General features: G+C 29.0%; 1 long non-coding RNA gene across 1 annotated transcript; it reads right to left on the bottom strand.

The window, feature by feature from the left end:
- Positions 1-8,319: 8,319 nt before the first annotated feature.
- Positions 8,320-12,185, bottom strand: LOC130941705 (uncharacterized). Its single transcript, XR_009070692.1, has 3 exons — positions 11,755-12,185; positions 10,743-11,610; positions 8,320-10,073 (listed from the first exon to the last, which is right to left on the bottom strand). It is a non-coding gene; the product is annotated as an uncharacterized LOC130941705 (long non-coding RNA).
- Positions 12,186-14,285: the final 2,100 nt, after the last annotated feature.

Here is a 14,285-nt window from a genome sequence, read left to right as displayed (position 1 = left end):
TCCTTATCATTTTGCCAATGCTCTCTTGTCCCAAAGAAACGCCTAAATTAAACCAACTCAGTATGTTTCCAGCATAAATAACAAGATATCCTTAATAGAAAAGGAAAACAATATAATCTCAACCTTGTGCGATCACTTCTACGTGCAATAAGGCTCATCGTAGCAAATTAATGCCCAAAAAACCTATTTCATCTATCTAAAAAAAACACACAAAAAAAGGGAAAAAAAGGAGTATTGTATGAAAATATATAATCCTGCAGATTGGGGAAAAGAAAGAGAACAGAAAAAAAAATAAAGATGCAGTAACCAGGGATAAATATTAAGATATTGCACAATTCTTAGTTAAAAAATTTTTGACTAATAAGGTGCCTAATAGTTGCAAATTAATAACTTACTACTATCTTTAGGATGATTTTTATTATAGCATTAAAAATATAATATTTGAATTTTTTGTTCAATATTTTTTCTTATTGGATACAACATAGTAATACGAAATTAGTGAATTTGACACGGCCAATACAACGTGAATTAAACAGAATTAGTTAACCGAAAAAGAAAAATAAATAAAAAAAATAGTTTTCTGTTATTATCATTTGAATTTCCACCATGTTATTATGTTATTTTTTGGCATGTTACCTTAAATCTAGCTTAATAATCAGAATGACCATCAAAATTAGCTCTTATCCACACTTCAAAACCTGGTAACAAAAAGCATAAAAAAAAAGAAGAAGTTAATAAGAGTGAGATGTTGCACTCAACCAAGTATGAAACATGCCTTGTTGTGGAAATCAAATATTTCTTTCTTTTCTTTTAAATTGAGAAACAAGGTTTCCTTGAATGAGACATGCATGTCAAAATATATGACAATATCTTATATTGGTTCATATTAATACACATCAACATGTCAGACAAACACAAATCTTACGTTTAGGAAGAAAATAATCACAAAGGATACTTGAACTCAGCACATTCACATAAACGTATTCAGTCGATATTTTTAGAATGCAAAACTGTAGTTGATAAAATTACCGAGACACGAACCACCAAAAAATGAGAAGAAAAGCAAAGGAAAAAAGAATGTACAGAAGAATCTGTTGAGAATGCAACGATTAGGGCAAAAATTTAAAATCTTCTTCTGGTGTCAGAAGATTTACCTTATCATTACGTCTCCTGCTCATTGGACAAACTATGTATTCTGGATCTCTCAAGAGCACAAGCAAGAAAACTATGCGCCAAGAAACTGCCCGAGATATCTCGTTCTTAGGAATCGAAAGCGTCGGGAGACACCACAGAGGAGGAGAGTTCTGGAATTTGTAGGAGCATATGCGGTTTAACCCTGGTAACGTTGGGTGGTGGGATTTCTATGTTGGGTGACGTGAGAGAAAAGAGAGAGATGACAGACGGTCACTTAGTAAGTTCTTCTCTTTTTTTTTTTACTGCGTGTGGGAGAGAGAGAAGGGAGGGGCCTTTGGTTTTTTTAGGTTTTGTTGGTGACTTTAAAAAAGGGAAAATACTAATAGAAGATAGGAGAAGATAGAAGATAATAATTAGAATTATCTGAATAATTTTTTTTAAAATAAATTACACTAAATAATAATTATAACAAATTAATTACTCAAGAATACAAATAATCACACAATTATTAAGGACTAAATTTTTGTTAATATTTATTATAGTTAAAAAGAACTAAATATTCAGAAAAATATATCATAATATCATTTTTTATTTATTTCATATTTTTTATATGAATAAATTTTATTTCTCTCGAAATTTAAGTAACTTTCATAATTTTTTTTATTTTCTATTGATAATCAGTTAAAAGAATGATGGAAAACCACAGAAGACAAAGAAATAAATAATTAAGTAATCATGGAATATTTTAGCAATATAAAAAAGATTAACATACGAATTAGGAAAATAACTAAAAAGATAATGAAGAATATATTTATTTTTTTTATAAAAAAATTTTGTCTTCTTAAATATGATACATGTTAAAATAAAAATTAATTATTGTTAATAATTTTAATATTAACAATCCTTTTTAATAATTAAATCTTCCTAACAATCTTTTAAAGTGATTTTTCCCTTTTCTTATATTTGCCGGATGGATAACTTTTATACCATTAAAAAAAAAATAAACTATATCTAGATAATAATTGTATATATGTACTTTAGAATAAAATTTCTAATTAACCCACAACAAAAAAAAAGAGTTAAATATATGAATTATTTTCATGTACAAAATAAAATTTCTGAAACTCTATGAAATTAAGATGATATTTGAAAACTTAAAATATTCCCTTTTTTCCAAAAATGATTTTGTAAATAAATTGAATTTATGAGAACTAAAATTATAATTTAGTCTAAGAAAAACATATAGTTATAATAATGGTATAATAATTATGAATTTAAATAAATAAAAAAAAACAAACTGCATCACACAATGTAATAGAAGAACCATGATAGTGTCATATATAGAAACCCCCCAGAGTGAGTTGTTTTCACTCTAGTACACAGTTTTGCAAAAACTAACACAATAAAAAAATTATTTATACCAAATACTCTTCCAACTACTCAATTAATCCAAAACCTCATAAAAAGCAACTCACTTTTCAATTCTCAATAACTTTCCAGACAAATAGAAATGCTTGTCTGTATAAACATATCCAACAACTTCTTCCATGATTGACACACAAAACAATAATAATCAATCAATTATATTATAGAATTATCATCATCATAATTATATCTGTTGTAATTGTAACTTCAAAACAGAATAGTTTAGCTAATAAATTGTTGTATACAGAAGAAAAAATGAATATAGGAGGTTTCAACTTTCAAATCTCATATTCCAAGTTTTCAACTAACCCACTAATTTGTAAATCTTTCCAGGCATGTCAAATTAGTAAAACAGAGAAGAGGTTAAGAAAGTACTTTCCAGCAGGAGTAGTAATAGAAAAAATCATTTAGCACAAAATTAACGAACACACAATTGAAATAGCATTTTAAACAGAAAAAAAACCCAGCATTTATTGGAAAAAAGAAGAATAGTATAACTAAATCCAGAAATCAACACATAAATCCAATAGGATAGATTATAGAAACATGCATCCTATTCAGGAAAATCCATTACACATTGGCAAAGGCTGAAAGCAATTTATAGAATATAAACAATCACATATGAAAACTTTTAGAATTTGAAGTTTAACACAATTGTGAGGGAAATCTATTAGAAAATCCCTCTGAAAACTATGAAAATTGATTTCTAGCTGAATCAAATTGCAAAATTTGGATAGCTCCAGTACTGGTGCACTAATCAAGAACTGCATGCAGAAGAATATTCGATATTAATTTCAACACATCACTAAAACCATAAATTCTTCATTTCATTAAACAAATCACCTCTATTGTTGAAAATTGCAGCCATTATTGTTGTAAAAAAAAATCCAGAAGCTAGAAGTATAAAACATGATTCAGACACAAAACAATAATAATCAATCAATTATATTATAGAATTATCATCATCATAATTATATCTGTTGTAATTGTAACTTCAAAACAGAATAGTTTAGCTAATAAATTGTTGTCTACAGAAGTAAAAATGAATATAGGAGGTTTCAACTTTCAAATCTCAGATTCCAAGTTTTCAACTAACCCACTAATTTGTAAATCTTTTCAGGCATGTCAAATTAGTAAAACAGAGAAGAGGTTAGGAAAGTACTTTCCAGCAGGAGTAGTAATAGAGAAAATCCTTTAGCACAAAATTAACAAACACACAATTGAAATACCATTTTAAACAGAAAAAAAATCCAGTATTTATTGGAAAAAAGAAGAATAGTATAACTAAATGCAGAATTCAACACATAAATCCAATAGGATAGATTATAGAAACATGCATCCTATTCAAGAAATCCATTAGACATTGGCAAACGCTGAAAGCAATTTATAGAATATAAACAATCACATATGAAAACTTTTAGAACTTGAAGTTTAACCAATTGTGAGGCAAATCTATTAGAAAACTCCTCTGAAAACTATGAAAATTGACTTCTAGCTGAATCAAATTGCAAAAGTTGGAAAGCTCCAGTACTGGTGCACTAATCAAGCACTGCATGCAGAAGAACATTCGATATTAATTTCAACACATCACTAAAATCATAAATTCATCATTTCAATAAACAAATCACCTTTATTGTTGAAAGTTGCAGCCATTATTGTTATAAAAAAAATCCAGAAGCTAGAAGATAAATTATGCAAATACAACTTGAAAATATAAATAATACAATTCAGAAGATAAACATGAATAAGCATAACTATTATAATTTAAGTATATTAAAAAAATCCTTTAATTTATCGTGTTAAAATAATTCATAACTTGGATAAAAAAATTATTTTACAAAAATATAAGTTGTTATCTTTAAATGCCAATAGAGGTCTATCAAAAAGAGAAGGCCAAATGCATAAAAAGACGAACAACTTAAGAATTTGAAAAAAAATACTACTTTGACCTTTATTCTGTTTAAATACTAATTGAAGAAAGAGGAAAAAAAGAATGGATATTTGAAATACTATTTCTTATATTCTATTTCAAACTTATCTATTGTGTGTGACACCAAAAAAAGAATGGAAGTATAACATGTACAAAATTAACAATAATAATAAAAAAAACAGTAAATTCTAACCTCTTCAGATCCTCATGCATCCCATTATCTTCTATCCCAAAAGCAACATCATCCAATCCATCAAAGTAATTTAACCCTAATTTATCCTGGATAACTTTTAACAAAGATATCTCAATAATATCTTTTACATAGTGAGATTGATTAAAATCCATATAGATTGGATTACTTCGTTTATCCATAGGAGCCATAAAGAATATTCCATTTGTGACATACATTAAACAAATCCTCACCATGCATCTGAAATTATAGAAAGCAAGTAATTTCTCAACTTCAGGTGAAGGTATACAGATTCTTTTCCCTCGAGTTTTTATTTTAAGCTTGATGCAATTGTCATAGAGATCAATTAAGACAATTTCATCTTTCAATTCGCCACCATATCTAGTAATTATTCTATCTGGAATCGACACATCATCCTAAAAAAAAAAACACTTATCACATACATTTATTTTATCATGGTACATTTTACTAATTCAATTACATGTAATTTATTTATTTTTTACATTGTTACTAAAAAAAACACAAATTATATATTAATTTAAATGTGTACCCGTCCTTTGTATGCACCGAATGTAATACTTGATTCCTTATCAAGTGGCCAGTGTTGTTTTGTACCAAAGAAACGCCTATATGAACCTCATTTAATATGCTTATAACATAGAACTAAAAATCATGAATAGAAAATACAAATAATACAATATCTACCTTTTGCAATCACTTCTGCATGCAACAACACTCATGTTGGGAGAACACTTTTTAAAAAACTCTTTACTGTACCTGCAAACAAACAGAAAAAAATAACAACAGTAACTTTTGATTAATGTAACTTTTTTATAACAAAAAATCTGAGAATAATAATAACAGTACGAATGGGTTATTTCAAAAAACAGTATTCAATCTCCTGAGAAAATATTTTTGAATCCGCATATTCAGAATTGAAAAATCAACTTATGACTCAATCTTTTGAAAACCCAAAAACTTCATTTAATCAAGTTAATGAAAAGAAAGATACGGACAGAGAGAAGACATGCAAAAGAAGAAACAACGAATAAGAGGTTGTGCGGTAAAAGTACAATGATCAGAGTATAACTTTACCTTGTTGTAGTCTCAATCTGTCAACAACGAAAAAAAAACACTGTCTGCAAAGAAGATACTGGAAACGTTGTTATCAAAGAAGTCGCGGGAGTTGGCATGCAGTATAGTTGAGGAATGTGTGGTGGGACGTTATGCGGGTTCAGTGTTAAAAGGTTGGATCTTTAGGGTTTTTTGGTTGAATGAGGTCAGAAGTTAGAAAGAGATGAAGAAGGGACACCAGTTTCACTTTTGTGTCTTTTTTCTTTTTTGAAGGGGTGCGATAGCGTGGCTTTTGGTTTTCTTCACCTATTTTTCGGTTTTCACTTAAAAAGTAATGTTTTTAATTTTTATCTAATTAAGAACATATTTACTATATGGATCAATTTCTTGTATTTAATTTTTAAAAATTTTTTTAATAATTATAACGGATAAAGAAATGCTTTAAATTATCAAATAAGATTTTACATTTTTCACTTACCAAATAAAAGTTTACATTTTATATATAAAAGTGTATATATTAAAATTCGTTAAGTATTGGAATAAACATATTGAAATTAATGATTAACTAAAAAAGTTTAAATCTTTTATCTAATAATAGTAATAATAATAAGTAAAAAATTTACCACTTTTTTTGTGTTGTATTGAATGTTAATTATAAGTATTACTATTTTCTTTATATCTTCCAAAACTGTGCAAATATTAACCATGAATTCAAAATTAATAATAATAAATACCATAATAATAACAATGTCACATATTACCCATGTTAAATTGGATATATATTTTTTTAGATTATATGATGATATATTATATTATTTAAAAATGAGTTTAAAAGAATTCATCAAAAAATTAATTTTCTGTTTTTTCATAAAGATACCATATGGACAATATTTTAATATTTCTAATATTTGAGTGGTATAATTATTATTTTGCAAATAATTATCATGAAGCATATTTAATCTCTTATTATACAAAGATACATATATCATCAAGAGAAGTGTATATAACAAATATTATTAGAAAATGAAAAGAACTTATATTTAAATAATAAATATAAACTTATATACACTAAATTCTATCAATTATCTGAAAAAGCATACTAAAATTAATTCTCAGCTATTAAAAGTTTAAACCATTTTCAAAATAATAATAACAATAATAATAACAATAATAAGGTAAAAAAAAAATACACCCAACAGTTAGAAATCTCCAAACTCAATTACATCATAAGTTTCATAAAAAAGAAAAAGAAAAGATATGTCTTTACAAAATAGATATCTAAAAAAATAAAAACCAGAAAAGTAAAAAAAGAACAAAAGAAAGAACTGTAAGTAAACATATCAATATTTTTTTCATTAAATTTTTAATAGAGAACAATATTAAACATTATAAAAACACACAAAGGAGAATAAATTAAACATAAATTACACAACAAGAAGGAACATTAAGCAACATATTTAAAGATAATTTATAAAACAATAAACAACATAATCAATATTGAGTTATCATAATTAGAAGAAACAGCAACACATTGCATATAATGTATTGAAAATTTAGTTCTACTTTCTCCCCCTTCTAAATGTTCCTAAAAAAATTGACTGAAAGTATATATAACTTGATTGGATTTTAATTTACCAATCTCAGGTACAAAAAAAATATAGCCAATTATTGATTAAAATAAAATGAATAGGTAGGCTAAGATAAGTAAACACTATACACTGACTTATCATAATTTAAAAAATAATATGGGCTAAAAAATGAATAGCTGGAATTCTAGTAGGAATCAAATGGAAAAAAAAGAGAAAAGCATAAGAGCAATCTCTTATTTCACTCCACTAATAAGCCTCTTTAGTTGTTATTTAGTTCTATTCATTCATTGCAATCATAGCTTGTTCATCTGATTACCTGAAATTATAAGATAACCAATAGAATAGAGACACTTCAAAAATTCATAGTGAAATTCAAAGAAATTTGTAGCCTCTACAGAAACTCAACTACTGGCAAAGATGTAAAATACTCTTCAGCAAGGTGCAAGAGACACATTGAGAATTCAAGTAAAGCAACAAATAAGTATTTATCCAATAAAACACCCTATCAGTTTATAAAGTACAACATCAACTTATTAGAGAAATAGAAAATTAACAAAGTACAGAATTCAAGCACAAAATAAAACTAAATGAATTAGCAAAACTAATATGAAACAAAACTCATTCAATTGAATTAGAATAAAACTAACAATGATTAGTCTTAGTATAAGTTAATTTTTTTAAAAATAAACGAATCAAAACTCTCAACAAAGAAAAACCAGCCAAAAACTTAAAATCAAAAACAAAAGATTCAGAAACAGGGATTGAGAAAATCCGTACATGAGGAGGTGATGAGCGGATAATTTATACGCTTTTTGGCATTGTTTTTATATAGTTTTTAGTAAGTTTGAGCTACTTTTAGGGATGTTTTCCTTAGTTTTTATGTTAAATTCACATTTCTGGACTTTACTATGAGTTTGTGTGTTTTTCTGTGATTTCAGGTAAATTCTGACTGAAATTGAGGGATTTGAGCAAAACTCTGAAAAAGGCTGACAAAAGGACTGCTGATGCTGTTGGATTCTGACCTCCCTGCACTCGAAATGGATTTTCTGGAGCTACAGACCTCCAATTGGCACGCTCTCAACGGCGTTGGAAAGTAGACATCCAGGGCTTTCCAGCAATATATAATAGTCCATACTTTATTCGAAGAATGACGACGCAAACTGGCGTTGAACGCCAAGTACACGCTCCTTTCTGGAGTTAAACGCCAGAGAAACGTCATAATCCGGAGTTGAACGCCCAAAGCACATCACAACTCGAAATTCAACTCCAAGAGAAGCCTCAGCTCGTGGATAGATCAAGCTCAGCCCAAGCATACACCAAGTGGGCCCCGGAAGTGGATTTATGCATCAATTACTTACTCATGTAAACCCTAGTAGCTAGTCTAGTATATATAGGACCTCTTACTATTGTATTAGACATCCTGGATTGTATTTTGATCTAGTGATCACGTTTAGGGGGCTGGCCATTCGGCCATGCCTGAACCTTTTGCTTATGTATTTTCAACGGTGGAGTTTCTGCACACCATAGATTAAGGGTGTGGAGCTCTGCTGTACCTCAAAGATTAATGAAGTCCTATTTTCTTTTATTCAATTCCTCTCTTATTCTTATTCCAAGATATTCATTCGTACTCAAGAACATGATGAATGTGATGAGTTAATAACTCTCATTATTATTCTCACTCATGAACGCGCGTGATTGACAACCACTTACGTTCTACATGCAAAGAAGCTTGAATGTGTATCTCTTAGATTCCCCAACAGAATCTTCGTGGTATAAGCTAGATAGATGGCGGCATTCATCTGGATCCGGAAAGTCCAACCTTGTCTGTGGTGTTCCGAGTAGGGTCCTGGGAATCCGGAAGGTCTCACCTTGTCTGTGGTATTCTGAGTAGGATTCCGTTCATGAATGACTGTGACGTGCTTCAAACTTTAACCTGCTGGGCGTTAGTGACAAACGCAAAAGAGGGATTCTATTCCAGTAGGAGCGGGAACCAACCGGTGATTGGCCGTACTGTGACAGAGTGCGTGCATTAGCTTTCACTGCGAGGATGGGATGTAGCTATCAACCATGGGTGATGCCTCCAGACTGGTTAGCTGTGCGAGTGACAGCCGCACAGGTTATTTCCCCGAGAGGAATGAAAGTAGCCACAGCTGATAGTGAACCCCTATACAAAGCTTGCCATGGAAAGGAGTAAGAAGGATTGAGTAGAAGCAATGGGAAGGCAGGCGTCCGAGAGCTCTACAGCATCTCCATTCCGCTTATCTGAAATTCCCACCAATGAATCTGCATAAGTATCTCTATCCCTTTTATTATTCCTTTTTATTAGAACAATCCAATTATCACTATTACAAATGTTCAATCAGCCTAACTGAGATTTACAAGGTGACCATAGCTTGCTTCATACCAACAATCTCTGTGGATTCGACCCTTACTCACGTAAGGTTATTACTTGGACGACCCAGTACACTTGCTGGTTAGTTGAACGGAGTTGTGAAGAAAATAAACAGTGCCATAAGAGTATACATCCTTTATAAACAAAATAACAAGTGATCACAATTTCGTCCACCAAGACGAGAGCTAAAGTCTCAGACCAGTATACAACATCCAGGTTGCTAAAGTTCAAAAAAGCGTCGCTCTTTTAGAGTTACCAGAATCCCAGTAGGAGAAAATAGGAGCCACACATGTCTGATATGTTCTCTTATTAGCAGAAAATAGGAGCCACACACCAAACCTGCATAAATTTCAATAATCATGGACTCTTAATTGAGATAAATACATGTCAAGCACACTATGATAAGAGCTGTATGTTATATTAACATACTATGATAATTCATCACAATTTATCCACATATGTATATAATCGATGCAAGCTGAAATGAGATCATGTTATAGGCTTATAGGTATAAACAAAATATATAATTCATTGAGTAGTAAACTTATTATATATGTGAAGTTAACACATTTTTAAGATTCTCTACACTCCAACTAAATTGCACTTCTTTTTTATGCACCTCTAATACTTCTAATTGCAGAGAATTGATTATGAAACTTTGAGTCAAAATCCCGACCTAAATCAACAATAAGCACACACTTATCCTCACATGAAATAGGTTAAACTAAACTTTATACAATCTCACATGAAGTTGACACACACTTAATCGTGAGTTTCCTTAATTAGTGGAAAAAACAATGCTAGATATTAGCTATACACCATTGTTGGTCTTATATATGTGTGGTAAAACTTATCCTTGACTTTTTTATAAGAGCTGTGTAGAGCATGATAAACCTGAACCTTGACTTTTTTGCCAACCATCAAACCAAATAAATTTATATATAAGACAATAGAATGAATCATGCTAGCAAGAAATCAAAAGGAAAAATTAGCACCTAAAAAGCTTACCAAATAAAAGACAGTCAAATTTGCCTTTGAGAACTCTTGGAGCTGATGTCCATTTTCAATTTTGATGCATTGCAGTATTGATTACATTCTTTACAGAGCTGAACATGAAAGCATGATTTCTTTTAACCTGGTCAATAATCAAAGTATGGGAAATTGGGAATTCTCCAAGAGAATTGCACCATTTTAGAAATCTGCATTACAAATCTCCATTAAGAAATGAAGAATAAGTCTATGGTATGCCCAACTATTCATTGCTGATAGTTATAATTAGCTTGTAATATATTCAGAAGCTACATCATCCAAAGATTCAAGTTTGTAAATTTATTGAAAGGAAATAAATTTTTACTTCTCTATAGCTGTTCTGCCCATATATTATTCAAAGTGTTGCATGTTTCTCATTCTTATAACAACAATAAGTACCCTGTTTATGTAGGTATCTTAAAAAATTACAAACATGGCTGCCGAAATAATTTTTAACAAAATATACTATTGAAGAATTTAGGAAATAAATCTCGCTCATAGCCTGATAGGAGGATATGAAAAGAGATCATAATAAGATAAACCAAACCTTGAAGAGAACATGAAAAAACCATGTCTTTGGATTTAAATAGTGTTCAGTTGCAGGCTGCACATGCAGCAGAATTTAATGATTAATTACTCAAAATTCCAGCTCTATTTAGTAGAAGAAAACAAACCCTCCATGAATTCATCCTGTCAAATAAACAAAAGAGTACTACAAAGTCTAATTCATGGTATCCGAATCTTGATGCAGCAACATTGAGTCACCAAATCAAAGAAAATTAAAACCATTCAGTCTTTACATCTACTCTGCTCGATTCTGATTTTCCTTATTATTCCTCCTTAGCTTCTATCATTAGAAAGAGCGCATCGATTAAAAAAAATTAAAAGACACTACATAAACCTAACGATGGTAAAAGCCAGATCTATGAATAAGGGTGAATCACATCGAGTTAAGAAAATATAAAATAAATTTCTATTTAAAAAAAATTACCTCTGCAACACCGTCGATGCTAGGATCTCAGAGCTCTCGTTCTCTTCACCGTGTCATCAACTTGCTTCCACCTACTCGTTCTTCACTGTTGGTAGGAACACCACTCGCCACTGCCTCGCTGCTGCATCAACAGCCAACATCACTTCTGCATTGTTATCCTTCATCTCTGCTGCTCGACGGTGATGAGCCCAATCGCTGTTTTCTACCCCGGCAACGGCCATAAGCTACGACAGCCATCTTTGATAAGTAACTGCGAAGGGATCGAGCTTCGGTTTTTGGAAACAGATGAACAGTCTCTAACGGCGGTTTCTCTGTTTGTATTGCGAGCAAAGTTTTTGCGTTTACTCCGCTGACGGTGCTGAGCTTCGGTACCGCCAGGCAAAGAAAACCATGGAGAGAGATCTGAATTTTTGAATTTTGAAATGCAGTGCCTTATGAAAAAAGTTGCCTTTAAATGACCAAGTTTTGTCATTTTAGGTATATATTTTTTTAATACATTGAACATGTTTTTTCTAGTTTCTGAAAAAAATAGGCTAAAATAAAAAATTATTTAGGTAGAAAAATCTAATACTAATATAGTAAATAAAAAAAACTTTTGAAAGATATCCATTAAAACCAACATCAACTTTTTAAGCCAAAATTTAATACCTTATTTGAATTTCGTCAACTTGGTTTCAAATATGAGATGAACAGCAAAATAAGAAAATTAACATAACCGAAGTTAAATTGTAATTAGCTGCACTGTTGGTTCTCTTTGCCTTTGGTTTCTATTGGAGATCATCATCAACTACAATATAATCATGATCACTTTCATGTGTTACTTTTACTATCTATAAAATTTGTGATTAATTAATGTCAATTTTATGCAATATAAAATTTATCAGGATACAAATTATGAAGAATAAAAAAAATAATTAAGAAATGGTAAGACATTACTAATTTGTAACATATTTTCGCTGTGAAATTTGTTTCAACCACCAATTCACAATAGTTCGTTTTCGAATATTAGAGAAACTGTATTTAATGGGTTAATTCATGTCTTCATTGTGACTAACTGAAATTTTGCCCCTTCCTTTTAATCCATTTAAGTATTATCTAAAAATGAACAGGATATATCCTCTGTGTTGCAAATATAATTCATTCATTAATCAATTATTACATATAAAAAACATAGTTAGTATTTTATAACATTTTTATTATGTAACTATAAATAAGTACAGTATATTGTATATTTAATTATTTTATTGAGAAAATAGTTATTTAATTGAAAAATATAAAATATATTTATGCATAAGAATATAATAACATAATAATTAATTTAATAATTTATTCTCATTGTATCAATTTCAGTAAGATGTCAAGTACTAACTCTATTGTTTAGAATATTTATCATTTTAATTATTTACATAATGATTTTAAGAATTTTAATTTAGTTAACAACAAACACCAAGATTATTTACTCAAATATTCAACAGTTTCTATACTATGGACAACAATTAAAAATATAACAATATCAATCCAAAATTTGAAACAACAAGAAATAAATAAAAAATATAAAGCATAAAAAATAAAACAAAAAACATATTTTTACTAATGAAAAATAAACTATATAAAAAATGGAAAGAAATTAATTATTGACTTTTTGTTTCTTTTCAATTACCAGTATATTAGTATTGTCATGAACATATGAAGAATTTAGAACAAGAAAGAAAAAAGGATTTTCCAATTTTGTAAAGAAGTTTTCAACAATCAAATTTTTTTTTTCTTACATTGAACATGTTTTCTTTAGTTCCTAAAAAAAATGGACCAAAACAAATTATTTAAGTAGGGAAACATAATATTAAAAAGTAAATAAAAAATCTTTTAAAAGATATTCATTAAAACGAACATCAATTTTTTTTAACCAAAATTTAGCACTTTGTTCTTTGAATTTCTTCAATTTAGTTTCAAATATGAGGTGAATCACTAAATAAAAAAGTTAACATAACTGAAATTCGATTTTAATTAGTGATTAATGAAAATTTCACTTAAAAAAATTCGTCTCTCATTTTTAGTATCTATAAAATTAGCGAGTAAATCAGCGTTGTCATGAACATACAAAAGCTTTAGAATTAGAATAAGAAACAAAAAAGGATTTTTCAACTTTGTAAAGAGTAAACTTCAACCATATCTATTTTTTTCCTGACAGTGAACATGCTTTTTCTAGTTCCTGCAGAAGATATACTAAAACAAAAATTATTGAGATAGAGAAAAAATCTAATATTAATCAATTAATATATATAAAAAAATTGAGTATTTTGTAAATTTCTTTTATATAATTGTAAATAAGTACAGTATATAATATTTTTAATTATTTTAGTGACAATATGTATTTAATAAAAAGATATATAGTATATTTATGAATAGAAATATAATAAAATAATAATTCATTTAATAATTCATTTTTATTGTATCTATTTTAGTAAGACGTCAAGTAATAACTCTTTTGCTTACAATATTTATTACTTTAACTATTAACATAGTAATTTTAA

Source organism: Arachis stenosperma, chromosome 7 (genome assembly GCF_014773155.1).
Source record: "Arachis stenosperma cultivar V10309 chromosome 7, arast.V10309.gnm1.PFL2, whole genome shotgun sequence".
In the NCBI taxonomy this organism is placed as follows: domain Eukaryota; kingdom Viridiplantae; phylum Streptophyta; class Magnoliopsida; order Fabales; family Fabaceae; genus Arachis; species Arachis stenosperma.
The sequence above is the reverse complement of the archived record's forward strand: the minus strand, read 5'-3'. Positions and strand labels throughout refer to the sequence as shown.